This window comes from Malania oleifera, chromosome 9 (assembly GCF_029873635.1).
Source record: "Malania oleifera isolate guangnan ecotype guangnan chromosome 9, ASM2987363v1, whole genome shotgun sequence".
Lineage (NCBI taxonomy): Eukaryota > Viridiplantae > Streptophyta > Magnoliopsida > Santalales > Ximeniaceae > Malania > Malania oleifera.
Genome location: NC_080425.1, coordinates 47,564,869 through 47,586,123, shown reverse-complemented (window position 1 = coordinate 47,586,123; position 21,255 = coordinate 47,564,869).

The following is a 21,255-nucleotide window of genomic DNA, read 5'->3' as shown; positions in this document are numbered from 1 at the left end:
CTAAACTTGCTGCAAGTCAGCCTCCGTGAACTATTGCTAGGGATCCTACACTCGGTGCAGGTCACCATCAGTGAACTATGACTCCGGTTCCAACACCCGGTGCAAGTCACCTTTCATGAACTATAGGTCAGGTTCTTCCACCCAGTGCAAGTCACACTCCGTGAACAAAAGTTCAGGTTCCCGTGCAAGTCACCATCCTTGAACTATAGCTCAGCTACCTACACCCGGTGCAAGTCACCCTCCGTGAACTATAGCTCAAGTTCAAACACCTGGTGCAAGTAACACTCCGTGAACTATAGCTCGGTTTCCGACACTCGATGATAGTCAACCTTCATGAACTATAGCTCGTGTTCCTACCCCGGGTGCAAGTCACCCTCCGTAATCTATAGCTCAGTTCCTACACCTGATGCATGTTACCCTCTGTGAACTATAGCTCGGGTTCCTAAACCCACTGCAAGTCACCCTCCATGAGCTATTGCTCGGGTTCCTACACCCGGTGCAAGTCACTTTCCCTAAACTATAGATCGGGCTCCTACACCCAGTGCAAGGCACCCTATGTGACCTATAGCTCGGGTTCCTACACAGGGTGCAAGTCACCCATTATGAACTATTGCCCAGGTTCCTACACCTGGTGCAACTCACCCTTTGTGAACTATGGCTTAGGTTCCTACACCCAGTGCAACTCACCCTCTGTGAACTGTAGCTTGATTTCCATGACCCGGTGCATGTCACCCTCTGTGAACTTTACCTCGAGTTCCAACACCCAGTGCAAGTTACCCTCTGTGAACTGTAACTCAGGTTTTTACACCCGGTGCAAGTCACCCTTTGTGAACTATAGCTCGGGTTTCTACACAAGGTGTAAGTCACTCTTTATGAACCATAACTTCGGTTCCTACACCCGGTGCAAGTCATTCTCCATGAACTATAGCTCGGGCTCCTACACCAAGGGATAGTCACCATCCGTGAACTATGACTCGGGTTCCTACACACGGTGCAAGTCACCATTCGTGAACAATAGCTCGAGTTCCTACACCCGGTGCAATTCACCCTCCGTGAACTAAAGCTCGGGTTCCTACAATAGGTGCAAGACACCCTTCTTGAACTATATGTCGAGTTCCTACACCCAGTGAAAGTCACCATCCATGAACTATAGCTCGGGTTCCCACACTCGATGGAACTCACACTCTGTGAACTATAGCTTGGTTTCCTACACCTGGTGCAAATCGCCTTTCGTGAACTATAACTCGTGTTCCTACCCCCGGTGCGAGTCACCCCCTATGAACTATACTTCGGTTCTTGCACCTGGTGCATGTCACCATCCGTGAACTATACCTCGAGTTCCTAAACCCACTACAAGTCACCCTCCGTGAACTATAGCTCGAGTTCCTACACTCGGTGCAAGTCATTCTCTGTGAACTATATCTCAGGTTACTACACCCAATACAAGTCACTCTTTATGAACTATAGCTTGGGCTCCTACACCCAGTGCAAGTCACCCTCTGAGAACTAATGCTCAGGTTCCTACACCAACTGCAAGTCACTCTCCCTGAATTTTAGATCGGGCTCCTACACTTGGTGCAAGTCACCCTTCATAAACTATAGCTCGGGTTCCTACACACGGTGCAAGTCACCCTCGGTGAACTATAGCTCGGGTTCCCAGACACGGTGGAAGTCACCCTTCGTAAACAATTGCTCGGGTTTCTACACCTAGTTAAAGTTGCCCTTTGTGAACTATAGCTCGGGTTCCTACGATCGGTGCAAGTCACCCTTCTTAAACTATAGTTCGGGTTCCTACACCAGGTGCAAGTCACGCTCTGTGAACTATAGCTTGGGTTCTTACATCTGATGCAAGTCACCCTCCATGAACTATAGCTTAGGTTCCTACACCCGGTGCAAGTCACACTCCATGAATTATAGCTGGGGTTCCTACACCCGCTACAAGTCATGCTCCGTGAACTATAGCTCAGGTTTATACACCCGGTGCAAGTCACCCTTCATGAACTATAGTTTAGGTTCCTACACCCGGTGTAAGTCACCCTCCGTGAACTCTACCTCGAGTTCCTACACCCAATGCAAGTCACCCTCTATGAACTATAGCTCAGGCTTTTACACCCAGTGCAAGTCACCCTCTATGAACTATAGCTCGGGTTCCTACACCCGGTGCAAGTCACTCCCCGTGAACTATAGCTCGGGTTTCTACACCCAGTGCAAGTCACCCTCAGTGAACTCTAGTTCGGGGTCCTACAATCAGTGTAAGTCACCCTACGTGAACCATTGCTTGGGTTCCTACACTCGGTGCAAGTCATCCTTTATGAACTATAGCTGGAGTTCCTACACCCTGTGCAAGTCACCCTCCATGAACCATAGCACGAGTTCCTACACCCGGGGCAAGTCACCCTCTATGAACTATAGCTCGTGTTCCCACACTTGGTGCAACTCACCCTCCGTGAATTATAGGTCCGGTTCCTACACCTGGTGTAAGTCACCCTCCGTGAACTATAGCTTGGGTTCCTACACCCGGTGCAAGTCACCCTCCAAGACCTATAGTTCGGGTTCCTACACCCGAAGCACGTCACCCTCCATGAACTATAGCTCATGTTCCTACACTCGGTGCAAGTCACCCTCTGTGAAAAATGGCTCGAATTCCTACATTTGGTGCAAGTCTCCCGTCGTCAATTATAGCTCGGGTTCCTACACCTGTTGCAAGTCATGCTCCATGAGCCATAGCTTAGGTTCGTACACCTGATGCAAGTCACCCTCGGTGAACTATATCTCGGGTTCCTACACTCGGTGCAAGTCATCGTCTATGGACTATAGCTTGGGTTCCTACACCCGTTGATAGTCACCCTTCGTGAACTCTAGGGCTTCCTATACGCAGAGCAAGTCACGATCCGTCAATTATAGCCTAGGTTCCTACACAGGGATAAAGTTACCCTCCTTGAACTATAGCTCGGGTTTCTAAACCTGGTGCTAGTCACCCTCCGTGAACTATAGCTCGAGTTCCTACACTCCCTGCAAGTCAACATCCGTGAACTATGACTTAGGTTCCTACACCCAGTGCAAGTCACCCTTCATGAACTATAGTTCATGTTCCTACACCGAGTGCAAGTCACCCTCCATGAACTACAGTTTGGGTTCCTAGACCCGGTGCAAGTCACCCTCCGTGAACCATATCTAGGGTTCCTACACTCGGTGCAAGTCACCCTCCGTGAACTATAGCCCGGGTACCAACAACTGGTGCAAGTCACCCCCCATGAACTATAACTTGGGTTCCTACACTTGGTGCAAGTCACGCTCCATGAGCTATAGCTCAGGTTCCTGCACCGGATGCCAGTCACCCTCAGTGAATTATAGCTTGAGTTCCTACACTCGATGCAAGTCATCCTCCGTGAATTGTTGCTCGGGTTCCCACACCCTGTGCAACTAACCCTCTGTGAACTATAGCTTTGGTTCCTACAACTGGTGAAAGTCACCCTCCATGAATTATGGCTTGGGTTCCTACACAAGGTTAAAGTCACCCTCCGTGAACTATAGCTCGATTTTCTAAACCCGGTGCAAGTCATCCTCCGTGAACTATATCTCGAGATCCTACACCCGGTGCATGTCACCATCCGTGGACTATGACTCCGGTTCCTACACCCGGTGCAAGTCACCCTCTGTGAACTATAGCTCGGGTACCTACACTCGGTGCAAGTCACCCTCCATGAACTATAGCTTGAGTTCTTACACTCGGTGCAAGTCGTGCTCCGTGAGCGATAGCTCGGCTTCCTACACCCAATGCAAGTCACCCTCCATGAACTATAGCTCGGGTTCCTACACCGGATGCCAGTCACCCTCGGTGAATTATAGCTTGAGTTCCTTCACCCAGTGCAAGTCATCCTCCGTGAATTGTTGCTCAGGTTCCCACACCCTGTGCAAGTAACCCTCTATAGACTATAGCTTTGGTTCCTACAACCGGTGAAAGTCACCTTCCGTGAATTATGGCTTGGGTTCCTACACAAGGTTAAAGTCCCCCTCCGTGAACTATAGCTCGATTTTCTAACCTGGTGCAAGTCATCCTCCGTGAACTATATCTCAAGATCCTACACCCAGTGCAGGGCACCATCCGGGAACTATGACTCCGGTTCCTACACCCGGTGCAAGTCACCCTCCGTGAACTATAGCTCGGGTACCTACACTCGGTGCAAGTCATCCCCCATGAATTATAGCTTGAGTTCCTAGACCCGGTGCAAGTCGTGCTCCTTGAGCTATAGCTCGGCTTCCAACACCCAATGCAAGTCACCCTTCGTGAACTATAGCTCGGGTTCCTACACTTGGTGCAAGTCATCCTCCATGAATTGTTGCTCGGGTTCCCACACCCTGTGCAAGTAACCCTCTGTGACTATAGCTTTGGTTCCTACAACCAGTGAAAGTCACCCTTCGTGAGTTATGGCTTGGGTTCCTACCCAAGGTTAAAGTCCCCCTCCGTGAACTATAGCTTGATTTTCTGAACCTAGTGCAAGTCATCCTTCGTGAACTATATCTTGAGATCCTACACCCGGTGCATGTCACCATCCGTGAACTATGACTCTGGTTCCTACACCCGGTGCAAGTCACCCTCTGTGAGATATAGCTCGGGTACCTACACTCAGTGCAAGTCACCCTCCATGAACTATAGCTCGAGTTCCTACACCCGGTGCAAGTCGTGCCCCATGAGCGATAGCTCGGCTTCCTACACCCAATGCAAGTCACCCTCCGTGAACTATTGCACGGGTTCCTACACCGGGTGCATGTCATCATCCATGAACTATAGCTCGGGTTCCGGCAACCAGTGTAAGTCACCCTCCGTGAACTATAACTTTGGTTCCTGCACCCAGTGCAAGTCATGGTCCATGAATTATAGCTTGGGTTCCTACACAAGGTTAAAGTCACCCTCTGTGAACAATAGCTCAGGTCTCTAAACCTGGTGCAAGTCAGCCTTCCTGAACTATAGCTCGGGATCCTACCCCCGATGCAAGTGACCCTCTTTGAACTGTAGCTCGGGTTCCTAGACCTGGTGAGAGTCACCCTCCGTGAACTTTACCTCGAGTTCCTACACCTAGTCCAATTTACCCTCCGTGAACTATAGCTCACATTTTTACACCCGGTGCAGCTCACCCTCTGTGAACTATAGCTCGTCTTCCCACACTTGGTGCAAGTCACCCTCCGTGAACAATAGGTTCGATTCCTACACCCAGTGCAAGTCACCCTCCACAAACTAGAGCTCGAGTTCCTACACCCGGTGCAAGTCAGCCTCCGTGAACTATAGCTTGGGTTCCTACACCCGGTGCAAGTCACCCTCCACGAACTGTAGCTCGGGCTCCTACACCCGGTGCATGTCACCCTCTATGAACTATATCTCGAGTTCCTACACCCGATGCAAGTCACCCTCCGTGAAAAATGGCTCGGCTTCCTACACCTGGTGCAAGTCTGCTGCCGTCAATTATAGCTCGGGTTCCTACACCTCTTGCAAGTCATGCTCCATAAGCCATAGCTTAGGCTTCTACACCTGATGCAAGTCACCCTCGGTGAACTATATCTCGGGTTCCTACACCCGGTGCAAGTTATCGTCCATGGACTATAGCTCGGGTTCCTACACCCGTTGATAGTCACCCTTCGTGAACTCTAGCTTGGCTTCCTATACGCGGTGCAAGTCATGATCCATCAATTATAGCCCAGGTTCCGACACGGGGATAAAGTCACCCTCCCTGAACTATAACTCAGGTTTCTAAACCTGGTGCTAGTCACCCTCCATGAACTATAGCTCGGGTTCTTACACCCCCTGCAAGTCAACATCTGTGAACTATGACTTGGGTTCCTACACCCAGTGCAAGTCACCCTTCATGAACTATAGCTCATGTTCCTACACCAAGTGCAAGTCACCCTCCATGAACTATAGTTTGGGTTCCTACACCCGGTGCAAGTCACCCTCCGTGAATTAAAGCTTAGATACCAACAACTAGTGCAAGTCACCCTCCGTGAACTATAACTCGGGTTCCTACAGTCAGTGCAAGTCACACTCCAGAGCTATAGCTCGGGTTCTTACACTGGATGCCAGTCACCCTCGGTGAACTATAGCTTGAGTTCCTACACCCGGTGCAAGTCATCCTTTGTGAATTATTGCTCGGGTTCCCACACTTTGTGCAAGTCACCCTTCGTAAACTATAGCTTTGGTTCCTACAACCGGTGAAAATCACCCTCCATGAATTATGGCTTGGGTTCCTACACAAGGTTAAAGTCACCCTCAGTGAACTATAGATCGATTTTTTAAACCTGGTGCAAGTCATCCTCCGTGAACTGTATCTCGGGATCCTACACCTGGTGCATGTCGCCATCCATGAACTATGACTCAGGTTCCTAAACCAGGTGCAAGTCACCCTCTGTGAACTATAGCTCGGGTACCTACACTCGGTGCAAGCCACCCTCCATGAACTATAGCTCGAGTTCCTACACCTGGTGCAAGACGTGCTCCGTGACCTATAGCTGGGGTTCCTACACCTAGTGCAAGCCACCCTGAGTGAATTATAGCTTGGGTTCCTACACTGGGTGCATGTCATCACTCGTGAACTATAGCTCGGGTTCCTGCAACCAGTGCAAGTCACCCTTCGTGAACTATAGCCTTGGTTCCTACACCCGGTGCAAGTCACGCTCCTTGAATTATAGCTTGGGTTCCTACACAAGGTGAAAGTCACCCTCTGTGAACTATAGCTCAGGTCTCTAAACCTGGATCAAGTTAGCCTTCCTGAACTATAGCTCGGGATCCTACACCCAATGCAAGTCACCCTCTGTGAACTGTAGCTCAGGTTCCTAGACCGGGTGCAAGTCACCCTCCGTGAACTCTACCTCGAGTTCCTACACCCAGTCCAATTCACTCTTCGTGAACTATAGCTCAAGTTTTTACACCCGGTGCAGGTCACCCTATGTTAGCTATAGGTCGTGTTCCCACACTTGGTGCAAGTCACCCTCCGTGAACTATAGGTCTGGTTCCTACACCCGGTGCAAGTCACCCTCCGTGAATTATAGGTTCGGTTCCTACACCCAGTGCATGTCACCCTCCTTAAGCTATAGCTCAGGTTCCTACACTCAGTGCAAGTCACCCTCCGTGAAAAATGGGTCGGGTTCCTACACCTGGTGTAAGTCTCTCGCCATGAATTATAGCTCGAGTTCCTACACCTATTGCAAGTCATGCTCCGTGAGCCATAGCCCAGGTTCCTACACCTGATGCAATTCACCCTCGGTGAACTATAGCTCCGGTTCCTACACTCGGTGCAAGTCATTCTCCGTGAACTATAGCTTGGGTTCCTACACCCGTTTACAGTCACCCTTTGTGAACTCTAGCTTGGCTTCCTATACCCGGTGCAAGTCATGGTTGGTCAATTATAGCCGAGGTTCCAAAACAGGAAGAAAGTCACCCTCCATGAACTATAGCTTGGGTTTTAAAACCTAGTGCAAGACACCCTCTGTGAACTATAGCTCGGGTTCCTACACCCCCTGCAAGTCACCATCCCTGAACTATGACTTGGGTTCCTACACCCAGTGCAAGTCAGCCTTCGTGAACTATAGCTCATGTTCCTACATCGAGTGCAAGTCACCCTCCATGAACTATAGTTCGAGTTCCTACACCCAGTGCAAGTCACCCTCTATGAACCATATCTTGGGTTCCTACACTCAGTGCAAGTCACCCTCCGTGAACTATAGCTCAAGTACCTACAACTAGTGCAAGTTACCCTCTGTGAACTATAACTCGGGTTCGTACACTCGGTGCAAGTCACGCTCCATAAGCTATAGCTCGGGTTCCTACACCGGATGCCAGTCACCCTCGGTGAACTATAGCTTGAGTTCCTACACCCGGTGTAAGTCATCCTTCATGAATTATTGCTCGGGTTCCCACACTCTATGCAAGTTACCCTCTGTGAATTATAGCTTTGCTTCCTACAACTGGTGAAAGTCACCCTCCGTGAATTATGGCTTGGGTTCCTACAACGGTTAAAGTCACTCTCTGTGAACTATAGCTCAATTTTATAAACCTGGTGCAAGTCATCCTCTGTGAACTATATCTCGAGATCCTACACCTGGTGCATGTCATCATCCGTGAACTATGACTCGGGTTCCTACACCTGGTGCAAGTGACCCTCCGTGACCTGTACCTCGGGTACCTACACTCGGTGCAAGTCACCCTCCATGAACTATAACTCGAGTTCCTACACCCAGTGCAAGTCGTGCTCTGTGACCTATAGCTTGGGTTCCTACACCCAATGCAAGTCACCCTCAGTGAACTATAGCTCGAGTTCCTACATTGGGTGCATGTCATCATCCGTGAACTATAGCTCGGGTTCCCGCAACCAGTGCAAGTCACCCTCCGTGAACTATAGCTTTGGTTCCTACACCCGGTGCAAGTAATGCTCCATGAATTATATCTTGGGTTCCTACACATGGTGAAAGTCACCCTCCGTGAACTATAGCTTAGGTCTCTAAACCTGGGGCAAGTCAGCCTTCCTGATCTATAGCAAGGGATCCTACACCCGGTGCAAGTCACCCTCTATGAACTATAGCTCGGGTTCCTAGACTCGGTGCAAGTCACCCTCCGTGAACTCTACCTTGACTTCCTACACCCAGTCTAATTCACCCTTCGTGAACTATAGCTCAGGTTTTTACACCCGGTGCAGGTCACCCTCTATGAACTATAGCTTGGGTTCCTATGCTCAGTGTCAATCACTCTCCGGCAACTATGGCTTGCGTTCCTATGCCCAGTGCAAGTCACTCTGCATGAACTATAGCTTAGGCTCCTTCACCCAGTGCGACTCACCCTCCATGAACTATAGCTTGTTTTCCTACACTCGGTGCAAGTCACCCTCTAGAAACTATAACTTGAGTTCGTACACCCACTGCAAGTCACCCTCCGTGAACTATAGTTCGGTTCCTACACCCAGTGCAAGTTACCCTCTATGAACCATTGCTCGGGTTCCTACACCCGATGCAAGTCACCCTTCATGAACTCTAGTTGGGGTTCCTAATACCCAGTGTAAGTCACACTCCGTGAACTATAATGTGGGTTCCTACACCAGGTACAAGTCAACCTCCATGAACTGTAGCTCGGGTTCCTCCACCCAATGCAAGTCACCCTCGGTGAACTAGAGCTCACGTTCCAACACCTGGTGCAAGTCACCCTCAATGAACAATTTATCAGGTTCCTACACCAGCTGCAAGTTACCCTTTAAGAACTTTAGCTTGGGTTCCTACACCCGATGCAAGTCATCCTCCATAAACAATAGATCCGATTCCTACACTCGGTGCAAGTCACCATCTCTGAACTATGGCTTCGGTTCCTACACCCGGTGAGAGTCAACCTATATGGACTATGGCTCAGGTTCCTACACCCAGTTCAAGTCACCCTCCGTGAACTATAGCATGGGTACCTACACTCGGTGCAAGTCACCCTCCATGAACTTTAAGTCCTGTTCCTACACCCATGCAAGTCATGCTCCGTGAGCTATAGCTCGGGTACCTACACCAGATGCAAGTCACCCTTGGTGAACTATAGCTCTGGTTCCTACACCCGATGCTCGTCATCTTTCGTGAACTATAGCTCGAGTTCCCGCACTTGGTGCAAGTCACCATTCGTGAACTATAGCTTTGGTTCCTACACCCAGTGTAAGTCACCCTCCATGAATTATGGCTTGGGTTCCAACACAAGGTGAAAGTTACCCTCCGTGAACTATAGCTTGGGTTTCTAAACCTGGTGCAAGTTAGCCTCTGTGAACTATAACTCGGGATCCTACACCCGGTTCAAGTCACTGTCTGTGAACTATAACTCGGGTTCCAACACCCAGTGCAAGTCACCCTTCGTGAACAATAGCTCAGGTTCTTCCACCCAGTGCAAGTCACACTCCATGAACTAAAGCTCGGGTTCCTACACCCGGTGCAAGTCACTGTCCTTGAACTATAGCTCAAGTACCTACACCCAGTGCAAGTCACCCTCCTTGAACTATAGCCTAAGTTCAAACACTTGGTGCAAGTAACACTCCGTGAACTATAGCTCGGTTTCCTACACCCAGTGCAAGTCACCCTCGGTGAACTGTAGCTTGATTTCCATGACTCGTTGCACATCACCCTCTCTGAACTTTACCTTGAGTTCCTACACCCAGTGCAAGTCACACTCTGTGAACTATAGCTCAGGTTTTTACACTTGGTGCAAGTCACTCTTTGTGTACAATAGCTTCGGTTCCTACACCTGGTGCAAGTCATTCTCTATGAACTATAGCTCGGGCTACTACACCAAGTGATAGTCACCATCCGTGAACTATGACTCGGGTTCCTACAACCGGTGCAAGTCACCATTCGTGAACAATAGCTCGGGTTCCTACACCCGGTGCAATTCACCCTCCGTGAACTAAAGCTCGGGTTCCTACAATTTGTGCAAGACACCCTTTGTGAACTATATCTCAAGTTCCTACACCCGGTGAAAGTCACCATCCGTAAACTATAGCTTGGGTTCCCACACTCAGTGGAACTCACACTCTGGGAACTATACCATGGTTTCCTACACCCGGTGCATGTCACCCTTCATGAACTATAACTCATGTTCCTACCCCCAGTGTGAGTCACCCTCCGTGAACTATACTTCGATTCCTACACCTAGTGCATGTTACCCTCTGTGAACTATACCTCGGGTTCCTAAATCCACTCCAAGTCATCCTCCGTGAACTATAGCTCAAGTTTGTACACTCGGTGCAAGTCATTCTCTGTGAACTATAGCTCAGGTTACTACACCCAGTGCAAGTCACTCTTCATAAACAATAGATTGGGCTCCTACACCCAGTGCAAGTCATCCTGCGTGAACTAATGCTCGGGTTCCTACATCCGCTGCAAGTCACTTTCCCAGAACTTTAAATCGAGCTCCTACACCTAGTGCAACTCACCCTTCGTAAACTATAGCTCGGGTTCCTACACACGATGCAAGTCACCCTCCGTGAACTATTGTTCGGGCTCCTACACCTAGTGTAAGTCGCCCTCCGTGAACTGTAGCTCGAGTTCCTAAACTTAGTGGAAGTCACCCTCCGTAAACTATTGCTCGGGTTTCTACACCCGGTTATTGCAAACTATAACTTGGGTTCCTACAACCGGTGCAAGTCACCCTCCTTAAACTATAGCTCAAGTTCTTATACCCAGTGCAAGTCACGCTCCATGAGCTATAGCTCAGGTTCTTACATCTGATGCAAGTCACCATCCGTGAACTATAGCTTAGGTTCCTACACCCGGTGCCAGTCACACTTCGTGAATTATAGCTGGGGTTCCTACACCCGCAACAAGTCATGCTCCAGGAACTATAGCTCGGGTTCCTACACCCAGTGCAAGTCACCCTCTGTAAACTATAGTTCAAGTTCCTACACTCGGTGCAAGCGACCCTCCGTGAACTCTACCTCGAGTTCCTACAACCAGTGCAAGTCACCCTCCGTGAACTATAGCGCAGGCTTTTACACTCATTGCAAGTCACCCTCTATGAACTATAGCTCGGGTTCCTACACCCAGTGCAAGTCACTCCCTGTGAACTATAACTTGGGTTCCTACACCCAGTGCAAGTCACCCTTAGTGAACTATAGTTCGAGTTCCTACAACCGGTGCAAGTCACCCTACGTGAACCATTGCTTGGGTTCCTACACCCAGTGCAAGTCACCCTTTATGAACTATAGCTGGAGTTCCTACACTCGGTGTAAGTCACCCTCCATGAAATATAGCACGGGTTCCTACACCCGGTGCAAGTCACCCTCTACAAACTATAGCTCGTGTTCTGACACTTGGTGCAAGTCACCCTCTGTGAACTACTACTCGGGTTCCTACACCCAGTGCAAGTCACCCGCCGTGAATTGTTGCTTTGGTTCCTACACCCGGTGCAAGTCACCCTCCATGAACTATAGCTCGAGTTCCTACACCCAGTGCATGTCACCCTCCGTGAACTGTAGCTCAGGTTCCTACACCCGGTGCAAGTCACCCTCCGTGAAAAATGGCTCAGGTTCCTACACCTGGTGCAAGTCAACCGTCGTGAACTATAGCTCGAGTTCCTACACTCGGTGGAAGTCACCATCCCTAAACTATCGCTCAGGTTCCTACACATGGTACAAGTCACCCTTTGTGAACTATAGATTGGGTTCCTAAACCTGGCACATGTCACCCCCCGTGAACTATAGCTTGGGTTCCTACACCTGATTCAAGCCACCCTCCGTGAACTATGGCTTGGGTTCCTACAGCCGGTGCAAGTCTCTCCCCATGAACTATAGCTCTGGTTCCTACACTCAGCGGAAGTCACCCTCTGTGAACTATTGCTCGGGTTCCTACACCCGGTGCAAGTAACCCTCGGTGAACTATAGTTCCAGATCCTACACCTGGTGTATGTCACCCTCCATGCACTATAGCTTGGTTTTCTACACCTGGTGCAAGTCACCCTCATTGAACTATGGCTCGGGTTCCTATACCCAGTGCAAGTCACCTTTCGTGAACTATAGCTGGTGTTCCTTCCCTTGGTGCAAGTCACCCTATATGAATTATAGCTTGTGTGCCTACACCCGATGTGAGTCACCCTCCGTGAACTATAACTTAGGTTCCTACACCTGGTGCTAGTCACCGTCCATGAATTGTAGCTTGGGTATCTAGACCCGGTGCTAATCACCCTCCTTGAACTATAGTTTGGGTTCTTACACCCGGTGCAAGTCACGCTCCGTGAACTCTACCACGAGTTCCTACACCCAGTGCAAGTCACCCTCCGTGAACTATTACTCTGGTTCCTACACTCGGTGCAAGACACCCATTGTGAACTATGGCTCGGGCTCCTACACCTAGTGGAAGTCACCATCTGTGAACTATCACTCAGGCTCCTCCACTTGGTGGAAGTCATGCTCCGTGAACTATACCTTAGGTTCCCGGTGCAAGTCACTTTCCCTCAACTATAGATCCGGCTACTGTACCTGGTGATAGTCACCCTCCGTGAACAATAACTCGGGTTCCAACACCGAGTGCAAGTCACCCTCTATAAATTATAGCTCGGTCTCCTACACCCGGTGCATGTCACCCATCATGTACTATAGCGCGGGTTCCTAAACCCGGTGCCAGTCTCCCTCTGTGAACTATAGCTCGTGTTCATACACCCGGCCTAAGTCACCCTCCGTAAACTATAGCTTAGGTTCCTACACTCGCTGCAAGACACCCTTCGTAAACTATAGTTTGCATTCTTTCATGCGGTGCAAGTCACCCTTCATGAACTATAGTTAGTGTTCCTACACCCGGTGCAGGTCATCCTCTGTGAACTATAGTGCTGGTTCCTACACCCGGTGCAAGTCACCCTCTGTGAACTACTACTCGGGTTCCAACACCCGGTGCAAGTCACTCAACCTGAATTATAGATCGGGCTCCCACACTCGATGAAAGTCACCCACCGTGAACTATAGCTTGGGTTCCTACACCCCCTGCAAGTCACCCTCCATGAACTATTGCTCGGGTTCCTACACCCGTTGCAAGTCGCCCTTTATGAACTATGGCTCCGGTTCCTACACCCTGTGCAAGTGACCCTCTGTGAACTATAGCTTGGGTTCCTACACCTGGTGCAAGTCACCCTCCATGAACTATAGCTCAGGTTCCTACACCTGGTGCAAGTCACCCTCCTTGAACTATAGCTTGGGTTTCTACACCTGGTGCATGTGACCCTCCATGAACTATAGCTCGGGTTCCTATCCCAGGTGCAAGTCACCCTCCGTGAACTATGGCTTGTGTTCCTACCCTGGGTGCAAGTCACCCTCTGTGAATTATAGCACTGACTCCTACACTCGGTGGAAGTCACCTTTCGTTAACTATCGCTCAAGTTCCTACCCTAAGTACAAGTTAGCCTTCGTGAACTATAACTCTGGTTCCGACACCCGATGCAAGTCACCCTCCGTGAACTATAGCTCGGGTTTCTACACCCAGTGGAAGTCACCCTCAGTGAACTATAGTTGGGGTTCCTACAATCAGTACATGTCACCCTCCGTGAACCACAGCTCGGTTTTCTACACCTGGTGCAAGTCACCCTTAGTGAACTATAGGTTGGGTTCGTACACCCAGTGCAAGTCTCCCTCCATGAACTATAGCATATGTTCCTACACCCAGTGCAAGTCACCCTCCTTGAACTATAACTCAGGTTCCTACACCCAGTGCAAGTCACCCTCTGTGAATTATAGCTGGGGTTGCTACACCTGGTGCATGTCACCCTCTGTGAACTATAGCTTGATTTCCTACACCCGGTGCAAGTCACCCTCCGTGAAATATGGCTGGGGTTACTACACCCGGTGTAAGTCTCCCTTCGTCAATTACAGCTCGGGGTACCACACCCGGTGCAAGTCACCCTCCACAAACTATAGCTCGGGTTCCTACACCCGTTGCAAGTCACCCTCTGTGAATTGTAGTTCGGGTTCCTACACCCAGTGCAAGTCGTCCTCCGTGAACCATTGCTCGGGTTCCTACATTTAGTGCAAGCCACCATTCGTGAACTATAGCTGGGGTTCCTACACCCAGTGCAAGTCACACTCTGTGACCTATAGCTCGGGTTCCTACACATGGTGCAAGTCACTCTCTGTGAACTATAACTTCAGTTCGTACACCCGGTGCAAGCCACTCTCCATAAACTATAGCTCAGGCTCCTACACCCAGTCATTGTCACCATCCATGAACTATGACTTGAGTTCCTACACCAAGTGCAAGTCACCAGTCATGAACAATAACTTGCCTTCCTACACCCGGTGCAATTCACCCTTCGTGAACAAAAGCTCGAGTTCCTACAATAGGTGCAAGACACCCTTCGGGAACTATATCTCAGGTTCCTCCACCCGGTGCAAGTCACCCTCCGTGAACTATAGCTCGAGTTCCGACACCCGGTGGAAGTCACACTCCGTGAACTATAGCTCGGTTTCCTACACCCAGTGTAGGTCACCCTTCGAGAACTATAGCTTATGTTCCTACCCCCGGTGCGAGTCACCCTCCATGAACTATAGCTCGGTTCCTTCACCTGGTGCATGTCACCCACCGTGAACTATGCCTTGAGTTCCTAAACCCTCTGCAAGTCACCCTTCGTAAACTATAGCTTGAGTTCCTACACTCAGTGCAACTCACTCTCATGAACTATAGCTCTGGTTACAATACGGAGTGCAAGTCAATCTTCATGAACTATAGCTTGGGCTCCTACACCCAGTGCAAGTCAGCCTCTGTGAACTATTGCTTGGGTTCCTACACCCACCGCAAGACACTCTCCCTGAACTATAGATTGGGCTCCTACACCCAGTGGAAGTCACCCTCCGTGAACTATAGCTTGGGTTCCTACTTACGGTGCAAGTCACCCTCTATGAACTATTGCTCGGATTCCTACACCTAGTGCAAGTCACCCTCCGTGAACTGTAGCTCGGGTTCCTAGACCCAGTGCAAGTCACCCTCCGTAAACTATAACTTGGGTTTCTACACCCAGTTAAAGTTGCCCTCCTTGAACTATAGCTCAGATTACAACCAGTGCAAGTCACCCTCCTTAAACTATAGCTCGGATTCTTACACCCGGTGCAAGTCATGCTCCGTGAACTATAGCTCAGGTTCTTACACCCGATGCAAGTCACCCTCCGTGAACTATAGCTTAGCTTCCTACACCTAGTGCCAGTTACACTCCATCAATTATAGCTGGGGTTCTTACAGCCACTGCAAGTCATGCTCCGTGAACTATAGCTCGGGTTCCTACACCCAGTGCCAGTCACCCTCCGTGAACTCTACCTTGAGTTCCTACACCCAGTGCAAGTCACCTTCCATGAACTATAGCTCAGGCTTTTACACCCAGTGAAGGTCACCCTCTATGAACTATAGCTCAGGTTCCTACCCACGGTGTAAGTCACTCCCCGTGAACTATAGCTTGGGCTCCTACACCCAGTGCAAGCCACCCTCAGTGAACTATAGCTCGGGTTCCTTTAATTTAGCATTCTTAATTAAATTCAAATATTTTTTTTGTAGAAATTCGATTTAGTTAGGGTCTATGATTAGTAAAGGTTGTGTTTTTATTGTGTTCCGTTATTGTTTATGTCTTTTAAATTTCCGTTGAGTTCATGTTTGCATTTAAATTGTGAGTCTTGATTTGATCTCTTAATTGTGCTAAAGGTTCGATTTTTAGTCGGTTCGGTTTTTTTTAGTATGTGTCTAGTTTAGTGTCCATTGTGTGTTTTTAATTCCATGTTCTAGGTTCCCATTTTTAATTAACGTGTGTTCCAATGTTTCCTTGAGTAGATTAGAGTTTCCGTTTTTGCTCTCAATTTCATTGCATGCTAGGTTTAGAGTTTTGTTTGTTTCGTGTTTAAATTGTGATTGTGGTTGCGTATTTTTAATTCCATGTTTAAGGTTTCCATTTTTAGTTAGTATGCTCTAGTGTTTCCTTAAGTAGATCAGGGTTTTTATTATGGTTATTTAATTCCGTGCGTGCTAGTTTTAGGACTTTAATTTGTGTTTTCATTTAAGTTTCCATAATCTTGAAAACCCGAATCTGAACCGAGTTCAGTGCATTTTTGTTTTCGATTGGACGAACATGAAATTGAGATTAAAACGCATTCCCTGAGGAGACGATCTAGCCCTTGGGTTTAATATTACACGATATAACTCCTATACTTGGGATAGCTTTCGAGCTGCTCATTTTTCGAGTGAGTGAAGTTTTTGGCGCCGTTGCCGAGGAGTGTTGGTCTTAGTCTCAAATTTGGGTTTTTTCCGTCATTTTTATTAGTTTTATAAAAACAGAAGAAAAAAAAAACAGAAAACAAGAAAAACAGAAAAAAAAAATTTTGAGTTTTGAAAAATGGCTGCACCTGCACCGTGCACGATAATGGATTTTTTGCAGCTTGAATATGCCACTGCATCCTCTTCCACTGTTTTGCCTTATGACGAGCTTAATTTCATGATGCAGCGCGGGAGGACGTCACTGCTACCCGAGTTCTATGGGACGGAATCTGAGTGCCCATATCAGCACTTAGCAGAGTTTGAATTAACCTGCAACATGTTTTTCTCTCATGCTAGAGCTGACGAATCTACTAGACTAAATTTATTTCTTGCTACTTTGTAGGACAGGGCACTGATTTGGTTTCATTCCTTGAGACCTCACTCTATCACTAATTGGACTGATATGGAGCGTGAATTTCTGCATGCATTTTGTCCCTCATAGAAAACTCAATTTTTGCAGGAACAGATTCTTAATTTTGTGCAGCAGGATGACAAGACATTTAGGGTTTGCTGGGAGCGATTCAAGGATCTACTAAGCACTTGTCCACATCACGGGTTTGATTCATGGAGGTTAGATGATTATTTTTATACTTCTCTTACCCCTGATTGCAAGTGTTTTGTCCAGAATATGTCTAATGGAGAGCTCGTCAGCGAGGATCCAGATCAAGTATTATCATTCTTTGATTACTTAGCTGACAATGTCCCACAGTGCAACACACGATACACTCAGGCACCCATGACTGCACACCCTATCAGCACAATTAGTGGTGGTGATGCATATGAACCACCAAAATACCCAGATATTCCTCCGCCTCATTACCAGCCACAACAGATCCCTCAGAGCCGTACGTCGTCAGACCTTTTCGAGGATAGCATAACACAGATGGCGAACATGCTCCAACAATTCATGCAAACTCAAGTCGATCATAATAATGAATTGCGGGACACCATTAATGCGATAAGCACACAGTTCGACATCTTCAAAAACGAGGAAACACTCGCAGAACTTCAGCCTAGTTCTCAAGAGTACCAGCAACCGCACCAACAAATACACGATGTTTCTCTTGAGACAGTAGAGGCCACCACTACTTCAAGAAGCGAGAAAGAATTTCCCCAACCTGAGATGCTCATCGTCGAACAAATAGTTGTCCCAACACCGGAAGTTACGGCTGAAATAGATGAATTCAAATAAAAATAAGAGGAAACGAGCCCAAAAGTGGAGCAATTAGTTGATGAGGAGACTGATACCCATACAGAGTGCCAACCTATGGTACCTCATACTCCGAGCTCAGAAATCATGAAACCGTCACCCCCGCCTGAATCAGATGCTAAGGAGCCTAATAAGGAGGCAGACTCTTGCAGTGGTATGATGATATGTACAATCGATAAAGAGGGTGACCAGTCTGGTGAGCATATAATTTTCAAAGAACCAGGTAAAACCTTTAATGTTAATGCTTCTGAAGAACTGCAGGTAATTATTCCGATCACTTTCTCTCAACTGTTAGTTAGTAAAGATTCACATTTCCTGGACACAATGTTGAATAAAGACCCTTTCTTGTCCACACATGAGGGTCGACCTGCACACATATTGTTTGGTATTTTGACACGCATTTATTCATTTGAGGTTGATTTTCATGTAGGTATGAAGACTGATCCATTGTGGCGGCTTAAATTTGGAGAACCGCCGGTGCAATTTATAGACCTGCGGCCACTAGACGAAATTCCTCCAGAGCCTCCGCCAAGAAAATTGTGATGTTTTTCTTTCCCTTATTTTCCTTTTATTTTATCTTATTTTATTTTTAGTTAGTTTTCAGGTCTATTTTCTCATAGTTCGATCTTTGTTTTCCATTATTTCGCCGCTTAGGTACGCCTTACTTTTCCCGTGCATAGTATTTTCTATTTTCCCTATGCTTTCACATTGAGGACAATGTTCCACTTTAGTTGGGGGGCATGAGCATTCGCATGTGACACTGTGCATGTACACGTATTGGGTTTTAAAAACAAAAAATCAAAAAAAAAAAAATCAAAGAAAGAGAGAAAGAAAGGAGGAGCACTGAGAAATTACACTGCACTATGTCATGCTTAACACTTTGTATACCCTTTGCATACTTGTATATAACTTATGAATGACACACTTGAGTCAATAATGCGTAGTTTCTCTTTATATGATTTTATGACTCCATGAAGAATCGATTGGTAGTACATTCGTGTTAATTTGACTATATAATTTCTTATATTTACACGGCATCTCACGAGGCTGAATAAACACATTTACGTGATTCATTGCACTTAGGGTTTCCTGTGAGCACTGAGAGAGCACCCGTGGAGACTATGACACCTTGTGAGATATCCTTGAGCTATTTATCGTCCTTTTGAGCGTTAATATCAAATCAGAATTCATAGAACTCAATTCTCTTTTTCTGGATGATTCCTTGTACACTAGTCTTTATTTTTGATTTGCTAGCCTAGAGGTGACACCTAGTGGGGAGATAGAAACCTAGGTCTTGTAGCCTACTCAAAATGTGAAGGCTGAGCCACCCCTAGAAATAAACTTAGTTCATGGATCAGTATTCGAGCTCAATTCCCATTGATGGTATGAATATTACAAAAAAAAAAGTGTTATGATTGTCCTAATTGATCAAGAAATGACAGAAAATGAAGAATGAGCAAAATAAAGAATAAGCAATACACATGCGCATGAAATGAAATGTCAATGCCGGCCCATACATATCACAAAAAAGTCAAGGACGACACATATTTTCCACGTATGAAGATGCTTCAACCGGTTAATGCCTCAGATGTATTCACGACAAGTTTGTGAATGAGTTGATCTAGGGTGGTCTCAGTTGGATATGGCGAGTAAGTGAGAAGATGCTAGGGTGAAGGACCCAACACCTCATAGATAGGCTAGATCCTTTCCAGACTAGTCCACTCCATATACTTAGCGTTGTTCCTTTTAATATATGGGATGTTTGATCGCAACACTCCTCCTCACATATGATGAGTGAACCCATTTTCTTTGAGTGTTCTTGAGGGTATACCTGTAAGGCCGAGTCAAAGCGACCGTTCTGTAGGTGTCCACTGGCGTCCTAGGTGTACCGAGTCACACACATCACACACACCTCGAGAGTTTACCTGTTTATACTCGAACTTATATGATTGCATTAACTCTAAATGTGCCACTGATTAACTTCATGTGAGTATCCTACTCTCAAATCACATATAAACAATGAAACTTGTATGAGTGACGTGCTTTGGAGTCGTGTGCATTGAATATGAACAAGCTTGTGTGAAATTCAGTTATGTTCTTGTATGTGAAGTGGTATAGTTATATCGCATGTGCATTGATTTCATGATCACCGGAGTATGTAGTTGTAGACACCACCCTGAGATTCATTCACGTCATTTGCTAGAGACTAGCAAAACGTTAGTTGAGGGGTGTGATTACGCACCGAAACTGCGTAATTGGACGTTTAATCCGAGCTTTACGGTTTATATTTTTAATTAAATATCTAAAATTATCCAATATTTTAATAAAATGCCAAAATCATCATTCTTGAACTTTATTGCACTATTTGTGAAGTTTTGGTAATTTTTTGTCGCAGGAAAATTTCCGGGAATCAAAAACAACACCTATTCATATTTTTTACATAACTTTTCCATCCAAGCTCTGATCGAGACGATTCGAAATTTTAGAGAAAGAGGAAAGGATTATCTACAACTTTAATGTTTTGAGTTTTGTGAGATATGGGCTCCAAAAGAGTCAGATTTGCGATGAACAGAGAATGAAGCAAATGAAAAAATATAGCAATTCGGGTTTCCTATTCGGGTCTAGGGCTTTCCCCCCCTATCCTATTTAACCCTTCTCTTTCTCTTCCTACGTAGGCAGCCCCCAGGGCTCCCTATTCTCCTCTTCTCCTTCTTCTTCTTCTTCTTCTTCTTCTTCTTCTTCTTCTTCTTTAGTTTGTTTTGTTTTGTTCTTTTAAATTCTGCTTTGCTCTCTTTCTCTTTTTCTCTATTCTCTATTCTCCTTCCCTTTATCCCTCTCTCTCTCTCGCTCAAACCTCTTTTGCCCATTGTTGCCGCAGCACAAAAAGCTCCTGCTGCACTTTGTTGCTCTCTCCGGCGGCCGCCAACAGCACCAGCAGATCCGTGAGCCACTCTCCCGCTGTTCCTTGCTCCATGCCACAGCCGTGAACCAACCCACACACAGCCACAGCTGCTACCGCGACTCCGTGGATTTGTTTCTCTCTCTCTCTCTCTCTCTCTCTTTTCCTTTCTTTCTTTCTTTTATTTACTTTTCTTTGAATCTTGGAATATTGAAGAAATTTTAGTCTTTTTTAATGTTATTGGAGTTTTCTTTCTTTTTGTTTAAGTTGAGTAATGTTGAGTATTTCATTATTGTTAAATTAATCTCTTTGTTTATCGAATTGATAGTTATTTTATTTTAGCATTCTTAATTAAATTCAAATATTTTTT